General features: G+C 38.8%; 1 long non-coding RNA gene across 2 annotated transcripts in view; it reads left to right on the top strand.

Annotated features, from left to right (window-relative positions):
• Positions 1–15,173, top strand: part of LOC150046922 (uncharacterized) — a 465,336-nt gene that overhangs the window by 76,449 nt on the left and 373,714 nt on the right. The gene's annotated exons all lie outside the window — the stretch shown is intronic.

Genomic DNA, 15,173 nt, shown 5'->3' with positions numbered 1-15,173 from the left:
GAGGTGTGACATCAAAATGAATGACTTAAAACTTTAATAGCTATGCTTTCAAAATACTTCAATATCTCTCTGCTATTCTGGCATTGATTTGGCTTGGGGCCTCTGGGCTCTGCTCTACTCTGCACACCAAGATGTGGAACTTGCCAACTACTTTGTATCTAGTCCTGGGGAAATGAATCTGATTGTCAAGGATATTATCAGTACAAAAGAGAGAAAACTCAGCAATGTCTAAGAAGGGAGCTATCAGGCTTAGATGTGAGTTTGGATCTTTTTGATGCTCAGTGGCTGGTCTTGGTAAATGCCTTGTGTAGGCTTAGAGGTTGCATATCTTGTCGAGCCTGAGCATGGCTCTGGACACCTCCCTCCCACTATCCTAGAAATGAATGAAGTACAACAGCAAAGCAAACCCTCGAGGAGGGAAGGTGAATTTTGTTTGGTGGAATTCATTTCCGTGACTGTTACTAGATGAGTCAGTGGCAAATCTACTCACTAGAAAACGGGTGTATGTGTGGGGGGTGGGTAGGTGTTTGTGAATTTACCTGTATAAGGGAAGAAAAAGAGGAGAGGTTGGGTGTCATCTTGTTGGGGTCAAAACCAAATTGATGTTTGATTGTTTTTGAACCTCTTGGCTACCCCGAAGGAAAAATATGCTCACAGCATACTACACCCTTCCTCCCCCACCCCAGATCATTTCATCTCTTAGCAAAGCATCTTTCTTGATGCTTCATCTAGACAAGGCCAAATGATGTATGGCCGTGGAAATGTACTCTTCATGCTTTGATTTGAAAATGGTGACACTGTTAAGGAAAAAAAAATAATAAAACAGAAACTTCAAGATCCTGGTGAGTGCATGAATAGTTGAATAGAACAAATTCTCTGCATCAGACGCTTTCCTAAAATAGTTTAGAAACCAGACCTGATTCCCATTGATAACAGTTAAAAAAAGGAGAGACCTGGTTTATACCTTTAAGATATACCTAAAAATTAAGTATATTTATAACCAGAAGCCAAGCTTGGTCTATATACATTATAGAAGTTAATATAAATATATTGGCCCCTAAGCATTTGGTCCCTCATCCTGGTTAGGAGAAAATCTCAGCTGAGATGAAGCATTGATTTTCATGCACAAGCAAGTCCCACATGGTTGGATTTCCTCACCATGTGAACACTGGTATTTCTCCTCTGCGTGTGCTGATTGTGGGCCCTGTTTTCTCAGAAACATGGCAGAATGTTTTGTAAATGATGTATGAAATGAACACATCCTCTTCCAGTGCACAGAATGAATAGAGATGGTTCTGTGTAATCTCCCTGGTACTGGGCTATTTGTTTTCATATTTCCTTCAGATATACAGTGAGGTCTTCAGTGAGTCCCACTCAGATGCTTGTCCTTGACTCATTGCTCAGATTTATTCCTTTTGTGTATGTTACAAATGAGTTTCAATATTATATAAGTGTGCTTAAATTAATAGACTCTGTTTCTACAGGATTTAAATTTTAAAGAGGGGAGATAGAGATAAAGGTGGAATAGTCAAATCATGCTGCAGCTGTCTATATAAACACTGCTAAAGAGCTTTAATGAAATCTGCAAGTCCATGGGATGATGGAAAAGGGGAAAGAGAAACAGACTCTGTGGAAGGAGGTGCTATTCGATGGGAGGGTATGGGCTAATGGGGGCAAAGGAGGATGAATATGGTCAAAGTAGATCATCAGCATATGTGGAAATAGAACAATGACACTTGTTGAAATTGTGTTAGGAAGAGGTGAGGGGACAGGGGAGAGTAATGGAATAGGTGGTGGTGGGAGAGATGGACCAGAATTGACTGTGTACATGCATGGAAATGTCATGGTGACATTCCTCCTTGTATGTCTAAGATAGGCTAATCAAAATTGCAAAAAAGGTTATATTTCAAAGATAAGGTCAACATTTTTGTTTTGTTAAAGAAAGAAGATCCAAAAGGGAAAAGTGAGAAATGATTTAATTCCACTATGAATACACATCCATTGTTACATTTAGTATATGCCTTCTGAAGTATTTCTCTGTCTGCTAAAGTTTTTGTAACTTTCTTTAAAAAAAAACAAGTCCTATTGTTTTACTTTTAGATGTTTCTTCTTAATTACTAGTAGAGGTTGAGCTTTTTGCCTTGGATTTCTGCAGTGTAACTTTTCTGTCTCTGTATATTTTTCAATTATGTAACTTCAACACAGAAAACCTTTTCCTGTCCTTAAACAGTGGATAGTTTTTAATCTAATTTTGCCAGTATAATTTTCTATGTCAATTCTGTAATGTTTATTTGATTTCGCAGTTTTGGTGTAATGTCATACTTGCTTCTGCTTTTGCTTTCAAACTGTTCTTGAACATTGCATGAGGTTTTGCATGTCAAATTTTGATGATGGCTGAATTATAGTTATAAAGTACGGGAGCCAGCATGGCATCTCTGTGATACTGGGTAATTCCATTAGAAACTATAGTATGTCTTTCCATTTACTGGTAGGTTTTCTGGTGGATTCATTCTTACATACTGGAAATAAGCCTTCTGAAGTTAGGAGACTATTTGATTTATGGATTCTCAATGTCATAATTGTCTCTGGACAGCTCTCTTTCTGTACTATTCTGTTTAATATTTTTAGACAAGAATAATTATAGCTTCATAATATAATTAACAAGGTCATCCCTTTTCCCCAGGCTCCAGTGAGGCTTTAATAACGTGGAGTGGATCTCTCTTCATTCAGTATGATAGTATTCATGTCCATGTCTGCCTCATTTAGAGGAGAGGTAGGGGAAGAATCTCTGAAGCCTCTGAGTAGTTTTCAGATTATTTACCTGTTTGAGAGCTTTAGCATCTCATTTAATCAGTTTTAATAACTTACATTTTCCTGCAGAGAGATCAGTTCATCTGAAGGCTAAATTTGTTAACTCATACACACAAAAATACTGTTAGAGTTGACAAAATAGCTGTTCACATTGCTGTTAAATCACTTTTTAAAAGTTCTTAATGATTATTTTTTCTTGTTTAACTTTGCTAATAAGACTGTTTTAGGTTTTTTAAATGTTGCATTTTAGGACTCGGTTTGCTGTTATTTCTAGCTTTACGTAGTTGCCTTTTAAAACATCCTTGTGATAACTTTCATGTAAGTTTTATGGGTTTTATTCTTGAGGAGCTAATGTATATGACCATCATTGGAAAGCAGTCAACGATCACTAGAAATGAAGGCTCTTTTCTTTCCTAATTATATTACTGAGTTCCTTTAGATCATGACTCAGGTTTCACCTCCTTCCCTCCTTGTTTTGACCAACTATAAGGAATGATAAAGACCTTCATTCATTCGTTCTAGTTGTTCTTTCATGCTTATCTGTAAAACTTTGCATTACGTGAGTCCCTGCAGACTTATATGGTGTGTTAAACATTGTCTGTTTATGGCCCATGCCTTTCATAAGAAGTTCCTTTTCCTTCAATGTGTTTTACTCTGTGGACTGAGCTCATTGGGGGGCAGCTCTCCTTTAAGGCACCCATGTAATTTAAGAGTTATTCCTCCAATGGAAATTAACTGGCAGAAGGAGCCTGGAGCTGGTTTTTCCTGATGATCTCCTGGACAAACACTCTTCAAGTTTAATTGCCTTTCTGCTAAGTTTCTATATGGCTGAAAACAGTCACCTGACCATGCCAGATTCCAGAGGTAGAGGAACAAACCCTAGCTTTTAATTGGGGAAGTTGTCATGTTGTATTGAAGGGACATGGACCCAGGAGGGGTCAATTTTGAGACCATCTTCACAGTTCACTACAGCCCTATTAGGGACCCAGGAAATCAAGGCAGTCATGCTCAACTATGTCTCTTCTGGACTATGTTGCTCTCTTGGCCAATTAAATTGAAGTCTGATTTAACCTGACAGTGTATGTCTGGTTTCTTGCTGAAATGGTACCCTGTACTATTTTGTTTTTTGTTGTTATTGTTGGTTTTTTTATATTAGCATTTTTGTGTTTACTTCCTTTAATGTGGAATTGTATTCTTCCAAGACATGCTTGATTTCCAAGTCTTTTCTTACCCTATTCACTTTTCTGCTTTGATTCTGTTACTTTTCCCCATCATTTTGTCTTTTCTAAGTGTCAGTATACTTATAGGTTTTCTAGTATATTTTCCTTCATAAATGTCTACACCTTTTATAATACTGCACAGCTTATTGCTATAGATGTTAAATTATTTTATCAGAATAGCCATCATACTCTAACTTTGTGCCAAACACTGCATTCATACTAGACATGTAACAGTAAACAAAATATGGGCCTTGAGCCCTGAAGTAATTTGAAGTCCTGGGTATATTTTCAAAGGTGGCGAGCTTCCTCTAAGTTTGCAAGATATGTGTCATTTCTTCCATAGTCTGTCACAGATGCTTTATTTGATGTTTGTCACAGACCTACAGACTTGCTACTACCATTGTCCTCTTGTGTGACTATCACTGTATCTTCTTGGATCTCTGTCTGGGGAATGCCTTGATGTACATACCTCTGGTTCAATTCTTCATTTTCAGGCAGCATCACAACTCCTGAAGTCTAAGGCTGTGTTCAGAGGGCATATGTATATAAAAAAATCTCCCCTTCCCAGCATGCTCTCCTGTTCTCTCTTCTCTCAAGTTTAGTGTAGTGCTTCCATGTTGAGCATATTTCCCAGGGAGATGTCATGCTTTCTCCCCACCCCCATCTCCTCCTCCTCCTCCTCCTCCTCCTCCTCCTCCTCCTCCTCCTCCTCCTCCTCCTCCTTCTCCTCTTCCTCCTTCTCCTCCTTCTCCTCCTCCTCCTTTTTTTGTAGTGTTTCTGAATGGACAGCAAGTAGGTTATAGAGGGATTTTTGTAGGAAATGTTACAGTTCCTCATAACACAGTGCTTACTGAATCTAAAGACAGCTTTTAGTCTTCTGATGTCCTTGGTTGGCCAGTGTGAAGCCTGGACTCTCTCACTTGTCAGTGGTAGAGGTAGGAATGGGAGTTCTTAGACCTTTGGGGGAAATAAGAGGTCATTTTCTGTTTTTTCTATGTTTACTTTTATTACTTTTATGACCTTAAGAGTAATTTTATAGATACAAATGAAATGTGTTCATTGTGTCGGCTGCAAAGCATAATAATGAAGTGAATACTCATAGATGGATCACTCAGCATAGAACTAGAACCCAAATGGGACCAGGGCCTCTACCTGTGTACTTCTAATCCTCACATTTTCCCCCCTGTTAGGGGAGGGGAGGGTAGGTGACTAAAGGCAGCCATCCCAGAAGACCACAGAGACACAGTCATGTACAGGAGAAGGGGGTTTATGAGGAGGTTCATCAAAGGGGCATCTCCCTCAAGGGAAAGGGAGCAGTGTGGTGCCTGTCTCCATCCAGGGGTGTCCTAGTAACACAAGGGATTAGAGATGGGAGGTGCTGTGGGCTGAGAGAGGAATGCTAACCTATCCTAGAAGTGAAGTGGGAGGGACTGAGGATGTGAGGTGGAGGGAAAGTTAACATTGACTATCCTTATTACTGAGTTCACCGCTCCTTTGCCTTTCAGAGCACAGTTCACTTATACTATAGGTTGAACCAAGCAATATGTTGTTTACGTATTTGAAATCCTTATAACCTTTTTTTTTGCCAGTCCAGGGTCTTGAACTCAGTGCTTGAGCATTGTCCTTGTTCTTTTTCAAGGCTAGAGCTCTATCACCTGAGACATAGCACCACTTCTGGCATTTTCTATGTATGTGGTAACAAGGAATCAAACCTGGGCCTTCATGTATGCTAGGCAAGCACTCGTCCACTAGGCCAGATTCCCAGCCCTGATATTTGAAATTCTTGACTACACAATCGTCTCTTGCTATATCACGGCACACTTATTGTGGCTGTGTCGTGAGTTTTTCTAAAAAAAACCAAATAATTGAAGTTTTTGCTATGCCATGGGATTTTGCAGTATATATATATATATATATTTAATGATTTTAATTATTTTTGCCTAAAAATGTAAAACAATATAGAAATGATAATTCAAACATTTAAAAAGAATATTACATTGAAATAGAATATTTCATCAGTGGATGAATACTGTAGTATACACAGTGGAAGTGCAGTACACTACTGCTGCTTGTACAAGCTTGCCAGTGTGGGATTGTACACAGCACATTGTTGGCTGATGGAATGGAAGGTGACCAACCACAGCACTGTGTTCTGTACCCTGAGTGCTCATTGGCTCAGTGACCATATAAGCATCAGTATATTTGCTCTCCAGCACTGTGCCCATACATCCAGTATCTCTTCTTGTCCATTTTACATCAGTGTCTGATGGCTGCACATAGTGTTGCTCTGCCGTATTGTGTTTTTGTGACATTTTTATAATTATTTCAAGTCCTGCATAGCCACCCAGACATTCTGTACCTTCTAAGGCTTCTGGCAGTGAACCCAAGTACCAGAAAAAGATGCTTATCATCCAAGAAGAGGTGAAACTTCTCAACATATTAAAGGAAGGCAAAAGCTATGAGGCTGTAGGCCACCATTATGAGAGCATTATGCTGTTGCTACATAAAAACAAGAAGAATATTAAGTCTATGGCAATGAGGATTTTTAACAAGATAGAAAATAGGGCTCACTTCCCACACTAAGGCTATTGTGAGGATGGAGTCTGCATTGGCCCTATAGATAAAGGACTACAGGAAGAAGAATGTTTCACTGGATACCAACAGCATCAGGGTAAAGCCAAGAAATTTTATGACAGTGTTGTAGAAAGCACTGATGTTCACAAGGGTGATGGGTTGAAGACGAGGACCATGGCCCAGAAGCAGAACTGTTCAGTGCTTCTCTCACCAGACCAACCCCTTTCAGTGCCAGAAAGAGCTGGTTTGATACATTTCAAAGATGTTTTAGACTCGAGGATTTCTCTGCAGGGAGAGCTGCCTCTGTGGATAAAACCAGAGCTGAGGAATATGTGAATGACGTGTTCCAATCCATCATCAAGGAAAGGGGCTATAAGCCTGAACAAGTTTTTAACCTGGATGAGGCGAAATTAGCAAGTGAAGAGAGAATGAGAAACAAGACGAAGTATGGGCTGGAGAAGAAGAAGAGGTTGCCCTAACACTTGATTGTCTTAAACCATGATTAGAGTGGTTAAAGAACTTCAGTGAGTGGCTGAAGAATGGGGTCCCCATCTCTTGAGAGTGGCATGCCCATTCATCAAAACCTTCTGACTCAGAAGAAAAAGCAGTGCCAGAAATCCCCCAAAACTATGTTTATCACTAGAACAAAGAGATCAGTTATGCCCATGACTTTAGCAGAAATAGAAGTTATGGCCCAGGGCAAAGATACTGCACTTCCTGATGAAGTGCCTGAGGAAGTGGCACCTTCAGAAGAGCTGTAATACTCTGGTTGTGCAGTGCATTCATCTCATTGTCATCACCTTCATCGCCATCAGTACTGACCAGCTACATAATTCATGATCTTCATCATTCAAGTTGTAGTATACTTCACTGGTGAGTACCCATATAAAATTTTATATGTTGTTAAAATTACATCAGTTTAAGAGTGTAGAAGGTGTTTAAGAGCACATGAAGTGTTTATAAGAGTGTGGGAAAGGTTAATAAGAGAGTGGGAAAGGTTTATAGAGGGTAAGAAGGGTTTATGAAGCCTTAATATATATATATAATAAAATAAATATAATGCTGCTACTTTGCAGATTTTCACCTGGTGTATGTGTGTATGTATGTGTCTGTGTGTGTCCTCTGGAATGTAACTCCCATGATAAGTAAGAGAATCACTGTACTTTAAAATTAGAATGCATTGTATGTGTCTTTTAATCTCACTGTCATTTTATTATTGTTTTGTTATAGTCTATTGAAGTTTGAACTCAGGGCCTTGCACTTGCCAGACAGGAACTTTACTATGAAAGCCACAGCCCTAGTCACTTTGTCTTTAGTTATTTTGGGATAGAGTATCATTGTTTATGCCCAACTGACCTATACCTTGATTTTTCCTTCTACTTCCTGTATAACCTGAATGACAGGGGCACACTACCATGCCTAGATTTCATTAGTTGACCTGGGATTTCATAGACTTTTCCCCCAAGCTGGCCTTGAAATGCAATCTTCCTCATTTTCAGATGTTGAGTAGCTAGGATTATAAGTATGAACTATCATACTCAACATTCTAATCACTTAATTAAATTATAAACAATCATTATGAAATTATAATAGAGTATATATAATGAAATTATAAAAATTATTATGAAAAAAGATTGATTTGAACATTTTGTTGCATCTCTCCCAATAATCATGTATAAGATTTTCTCTTTGCTGTATTGATAGCAATTATATTTACAAAAGAATATAATCATAAATGAATAAAACCACAAAGTGCAAGAGATTATATGGTCTTTCTTACAATCTTTTTAATGTAGAACTTCAGTATTGACCATAAATGCCTCCTCCTTCCTTATGATTCTGTTTCATCCTGGGTTTATGTATCTGATTATTCTACTGAAAATCAACAATTTTGAGTTTTGTTGATGTTGTTCCATTTCCCTCTCTTAGTCTCCTCACACCTGTTACTTGATATTCATTCTTAGTTTGAAAGGACAGATGCAATTTGGGCATCTGAAGCACATATGAATGCTTAAATGCATGCCAAACATTAAGTGTTCTTGACAACAATCATCAGAATGTCTCTTTCATCATCAGAAATATCTCAAAGTGGGTTAAAAGTGGTTAGTACTGCTATGTGCCAGTGTTTTACACCTGTAAGCTCAGCTATTCATGAGGCAGAAGAGAAAGGGCAGAAATGGCTGTGAGACTCCATTTCGAAAATAATCAGCAACCTGCAGAAAACTAAAGTTGGATCCTTCTTTGTCACCGTGCACCATGATTAACTCCAAATGGATCAAAGGCCTGGAGGTAAAAGCAGATACACTGAAAACTTTACAAGAAGGAATAGGAGATACACTAGGTTTCCTTGGCACAGGTTGAAACTTTCTTAATAAGGACCCAGAAACATAACAAATCAGAGAATGTCTGGATAAGTGGGACTGCATTAAACTGCAGAGTTTCTGTATGGCAAAGGACATAGCTAGCAAACTGACTAGAAAGCCTACAGAGTGGGAGAAGATCTTCAATAACCATACAACAGACAAAGGCCTCAGATCAACAGCTCAAAAAATTGAATCATTCCAAAACTAATCTCCAAAGAAACAACCATCCCATTAAAAGATGGGCCAAAGACTTAAAGAGAATCTTCTCTGAAGAAGAAATAAGAATGGCCTATAGACACATGAAAAAATGCTCGACATCTCTGGCCATAAAAGAAATGCAAATCAAAACAACTCTTAAGATTCCACCTAACTTCAGTTAGAATGCCATGATCAAGAAATCTAATAACAACAGATATTGAAGGTGATATGGCCAGGAGAGATCACTACTACACTTGTTGGTGGGAGTGCAAACTCATTCAGCCACTATGGAAAGTAGTATGGCAGTTCCTCAAAAGACTAAACATAGAGCTCCACTATGACCCAGCAATTCCATGACTTGGCATTTACCCAGTCGTCCAGAAACAAGGACATACTAAATCCACTAGCACAATGATGTTCATTGCAGCACTGTTTACCATAACAAAGATATGGAACCAACCCAGATGCCCCTCACTTGATGAGGGGATCAACAAGATGTGGTATTTATACACAATGGAATTCAATGCTGCTGTCAGAAAGAATGACATCGCCCCATTTGTAAGGAAATAGGAAGACTTAGAAAAAAATCATATTAAGTGAAGTAAGCCAGACTCAAAGGAACATAGGCTCAATGGTTTCCCTCATTTGTCATAACCAGTAGAAACCTTGGGCTCTCCTAGCAGAGATTTACAATAGAACAAAACCTAGATACATAAGGCCATATAGTATGACACTAAATGAAAGGACCTCCAAGATATAGAAACATGAAGCCATATAATGAGTGATTGTTGTCCTTAATGTACTATGTTATCTCTCATCTCTTTTGCTGTCCCTTGGTTATCTCATATTGTTGCAGTATTTTACCTTGCTATCTGATATATTGTATATATGTTTATTTGGTTATTTGAAATAGGATAGGGAAGGGAGGAAAACAAGATGAGGGGCAGGGGTGAGGGGAGGGAAATGGAGACCAAGACATGAGAAAGAATATCAATGTTTGTGAAGTAATGCACCTTCTATCTGGTGAATATAATGTAACCCTTCTAATAATTACAATAAAAATATGTGGAAAAAAAAGAAAATAATCAGCAAAACGGAGGGCTGGAGGCATGGCTCAGTTGTCAGCACACCAACTGAATGAGCAAGATGGGCAAGTTTGAGGCGTCACATACACAAAGGTTAGTACTGTTAGGTACTACTATAGTTCTACTGCTACTTGAAGTTCAGGATCATCAACACAGAACTCTTATAGAAAGTGTAGAGTCATATAATTTCATTTAAAGAACAATACTAGGGATATTGTATAGGTCTCCTATCTCCAAACTCATCACATCCTGGTTCTTTCTTCTTTCCTGACTCTTGAAGAAATTGTTTTTACTATGGAAATAAATGTCCTGGAATGGGTAGAGATTCTATGATAGGTAGGGCTTTCTCTAATTGATTTCATCTTTTATCTCCTTCACTCTCATATGCCCTGTTCTGTCCCCAAATGTCATTGATTTCTATTTGCTTTCTTAGTATGTAATTTATTTGCTCAACACTATCCCTCACTTATTGATAAGTCTTTGCAAAGTACAGAAAGGTGGCATTGATAAGTAGGTGTTGACTGGAAGATCAGTGTAGAATGTGTTCCTTTTTGGTATGTGCATAATGAGATGATGTACCTAGGACAGGGTATATGTTTGTTGAGGAGTCTCGTACACTTCCATAATGATATTCAAAACTAAATGCTGCAGTTGTGTGTGTGTGTATATATATATATTCCCCTAAGTAAGGTCTAAACTTCCCTTAAAGGAAAGCTGAGGAAAGTAGTCATTTGGAACTAGTTGGCTTAACTTGAAAAAGCTCCCCTGTGATATTGGAGTGTGTTTCATACTATTGCTTTCTTAGCCTTCCTCATTAAAATATTGACTACTCTTTTTCTTTGGCAAATGCTAATCCCAGCTCCCATGTACAAGTGTTTACATTTCACCGTAGGCAGCCTGCCAGGTTAGAAATAAAACCAATTTGTTAATATCACCATTACCTTTTCAGCAAAGAAAAATATGCATTAAACTAAAGTTTTTTCTGAAGAGGAAAAAAAATAAGAAATGACTCCAGGTGATAAGAAGCCTTTAGTTGTCTCTCTGATTTTGGTGACAATAGTGGCCCCTATTTGGGGCCCACATTTCTCTGCTCCTGTATAACCCTCTCACCCCCTCTGTGGAAAGCTTTGATTTTAAATGACACCTGTCACAGGCTCCAACATTGGCTCTCCTCCCTTCTTCCTCCCAGTTCGGTTCCTGTGGTACGTTTTACTCCTCCCTGACAGCACCCATTAGAGGATACAAAAATCTACTTTGGGGGGGGAAGTCAGAAAATTTGGTTAATCCTTGCTGATAAACATGCTCCTGTGTTGGAGCTTTCACCCCAGAAATCTTGGAATTTTTTTTCAAAGTGCAAGATTTATGATTCTTAAGTGGATCAGTGTTATTAAAATCCACAGGAATCCTTTGTTCCGGTCCTCATTCTGAGGACCACCCAGCATGCTTTTCTCCTACACTATTTCAAACAAGCCCATCCTCCTGGAGCCCAAAGCTGTTTCTTAAATAATCCTCTTGTAGAAAGCAACTAATTATACAACAGAGCACCAAGCCTCCTATTAGCATCTATGCAGTGTTTGTGCATGTTGGGTTATCTACACTTACAAAAAGCCAACTGAATTTTCCATAAAAGCTAATGGCTATTAACCTCATTAGCAGATTTTGTCTAGCTGAATGCTAGTCTTTACTTTCATCAATTTTTTTATTTATATAAAATGGGTTGATCAATATTGACCATGACTCCCAGAACCATTAAGGGGGAAAAAAGTCCTTTGCAAATGTCACTGTATAGTTTGGTGTGAGGAGATCTTACACCTAAAAATGGAAGCGTCCATGATTTTTATTCCTTCTGCTTTGTCCTGTCTTTTGGTGATGATCCATTATTGTTTTGCTCTGCAGGCAAAGTGATGATCTTTGTGTTAGCAAAGCTACAAGAACAGAGTCTTGTCAAGGTTCTGCACGTTTCTACTGCTGGAGAGAATGGTAAAGGGAAAGAAAAAAAAAGATTTCACCTAAGTCAATCATTGATTGCCTTCTTTCCATTTGCCCTAAATGGTATGAAAATTGGGGACTTTACTTCTTTGCAGTGAAGAGAACAGAATGACCATCAAAGTTAGTAACTCTCCCCTCTTTGAGCCCTTGCACTTTTTTTTTTTGGTAATTTTATTCTCATTTAGTTTGAATGGAGTTGTTAGCCTCTGTCTCACATAGTTATGTTCCTATGTAAGATCGGGGTAGTGTCATTGCCACTTCTTAAATTCCGCTCAAACCTGAAGTGGATGCAAACCAACAGCTTAATGGCTTTCATGCTGTATTTGGAGTCCTGAAAACGGTCAGTGTGGAGACATTTCCCAGGAAGATGTATTTAGTAGTGTGGAGTTGTTTCGTGAGAGAAGCCGTCTTATCCAGCTGGTAGGCAATTTATGCCCTGAAGCATGAAGATTTCATAGCCCTTGTAATTTTATCCTTCCTTGTGTCGCTGCAGGTGCTATTTTTATTCATATAAATATTTAATCTTCTATAAAACTTATTAAGCTATTGGCCGCAATAATATTTTTTTTGGCAGCCAATTCCCTAGGTTAAAGGGACACAGTGCAGTACCACAGCTTGGCTGAAGATCACAGTCTTAAGTAAATGTGTGCAAGGTGATTTTTTCTGAGAGTTAGAGCTAGACTCCAGCAAAGCCATATGGGGATTTTGTAGGACTTTTTTCCATAAGGCCATCGCCATCTTGGGAGTTCCAAACTGGTACTGAAGTCAATGTTGTTAATCTCTTGCTTTCTCTGGGTTGAGTGAAGAGGAAAAACAGATAAAGCATGAGAACAATATTCTTCACAGTTTTTGGTTTTGTTTTGTTTTAAAGCATCCAGGCCTTCTACAGCAAGGGGTTTTCTCTAGCATTTAATCCCTGAAAACATTTCTCCCCTCTTTGAGTAATGGACTTCTTGAAATGGGCACACTATTCAGCCATTCCTCCCTTGAGATGACCCTAGGAATCAACAGTACATCTGTCCTGTTAAATTCAGTGTATCCAGGTTCATCTTGCAGAATGTGAAAACCAGAACCTTGCCTTATGTGCACTTAACATCTAGGTGGACACAAACTAACCCCAGAGAAGGACATTTCTTTATCTTCAGTAGTTAGGGCATCTGCCCTTGAACTCAATAGACAAGTTATACCACAAAGCAGTCTGGCACCCTTAAACCCACACAACCTCAGAGAGGGAAACAGATGAGTTTCTACTGGCACACACGCCAGAGAAAGCAAATGATATCAGTGATTTATTCATTATAAATTAAAGCTCATACCAGGCTACCTAAAATTAAGTTTTACATTAGGAAGCATTGGCAGTAAGGATGGGGAGAACTGTGGATATTGGTGGCCACAATGATTCAAGAGAATATGATGCTTAAATCAAACATTAATAAATTACTTCACACAGAAACTGGGACCCAGGGAATGGGAATGAGGTGAGAAGAAGCTAATGAAGGTCAAGGCAGGGCAACCATTCCATAACATATGGGTTTGTGACTCCATCAGTAGATTCCACCTAAAGAATCATGAATAGGTTTATGAATTGGCTCAGTCTATACCCTATGGAACTTCTACTGATTGCTAACCCTCTCCATGCATATAATTCTTTATTTTCCATGCATATAATTCTTCTGAAACACTTTCTCACAGCCCTGAGTATCAGGCCTAGTAAACTTTTGTTCTTGCTCAGCAGTTCTGTATCTTTTTATATGAAATGCCCAAACTGTCAACATATTGGCAAAGGATAGCTGATATAGAAAACCATTTAAACAATTAAAAAAATAAAAGCTCAAAAGATATGTACAATCTAGTTTAGCAAAGACAGTTCCAAGGCATTCTACGAAGAGAAATACTTTTGTTCATGTGAAAACTTTTATGTGAACGAATGGATGGATGATGGTATGCCCATATAGTGGAACATTACTTGGCAATAAAAAGAAGTTTACCGTACAGGAACATGCTATGATATAGATGAATCTCAGACATGCCTACCAAGTAAAAAGAAGCCAGACTCAGAATTATCCATGCTATAGATTCCATTTGCATTGCACTTTGGAAAAATCAAAGCCATCAGCATGTAAAACAGAAACAGGGTGGAAGATGCAACAAAAAGCATCAGGAAATTCTAGGGGCCTGGTAGAATTTTCCAATTGCTTGGTGGTGATGGTAATGGCTTCATGATTTTGTACTTGATAAAATTCATGCAGCTGTATGCTGAAGAGGGTAAATATTTTTTATGTAAAATACATTTCAACGAGTCAGACTATGGAAGTCAGAGGCTAGTGATCTGGCGTTCACAGACCTGACGTCTGTGCCCTGTGCTGAAATGTTCCATGCTTCTCGTGCTGGTGCCTCTTCTGTGTTAGGAGACTTTGCTCATGAACACCCATCATCCCTCAAAGGAATCTTAAATAGCCTTTAGATCTTTGGGAAGATGCTTAAAGATCACGTATTTGGTGGTAAGAGGTCCCCATTCTAGGATTGTCTGTGTAGACAAAGTAGCACAGCTTTAGAAAAGATTGACTGCTCTATGTGTGAGTGAGTGGGTCATTTTTTGGTTTAGATTCAAACACAACCTGATGAGATCCCATGTTGTCACTTCTCTGCCATGTGTCCTAGAGGATTTGGACATCTGAATCTTTTCCATCCCTCTGCACATCCTTTTTTCCAGGTCAGGACAAGCTCTCTACTCTGCTGTTTCTAGAATTCCACTCAAGCTGCTTGAAGGTTCTTGAAGGAAAATCAGAAAACTGGCCACATGGTCCCCTTAAAACGTCATTTGGTCTTTGGTGGTAGCAGGCCCTCTGTGTTATGGCTTAAAAGGTGACTCACAGCTCCTCTACTCTGAGAAAAGCAGATATTGTGAGAGCTGTCTATTTTGTCTGGACCCC

The sequence above is a fragment of the Megascapheus bottae genome, chromosome 24, assembly GCF_031878675.1.
Source record: "Megascapheus bottae isolate mThoBot1 chromosome 24, mThoBot2.hap1, whole genome shotgun sequence".
Taxonomy (NCBI): Eukaryota; Metazoa; Chordata; class Mammalia; order Rodentia; family Geomyidae; genus Megascapheus; species Megascapheus bottae.
The sequence above is the reverse complement of the archived record's forward strand: the minus strand, read 5'-3'. Positions and strand labels throughout refer to the sequence as shown.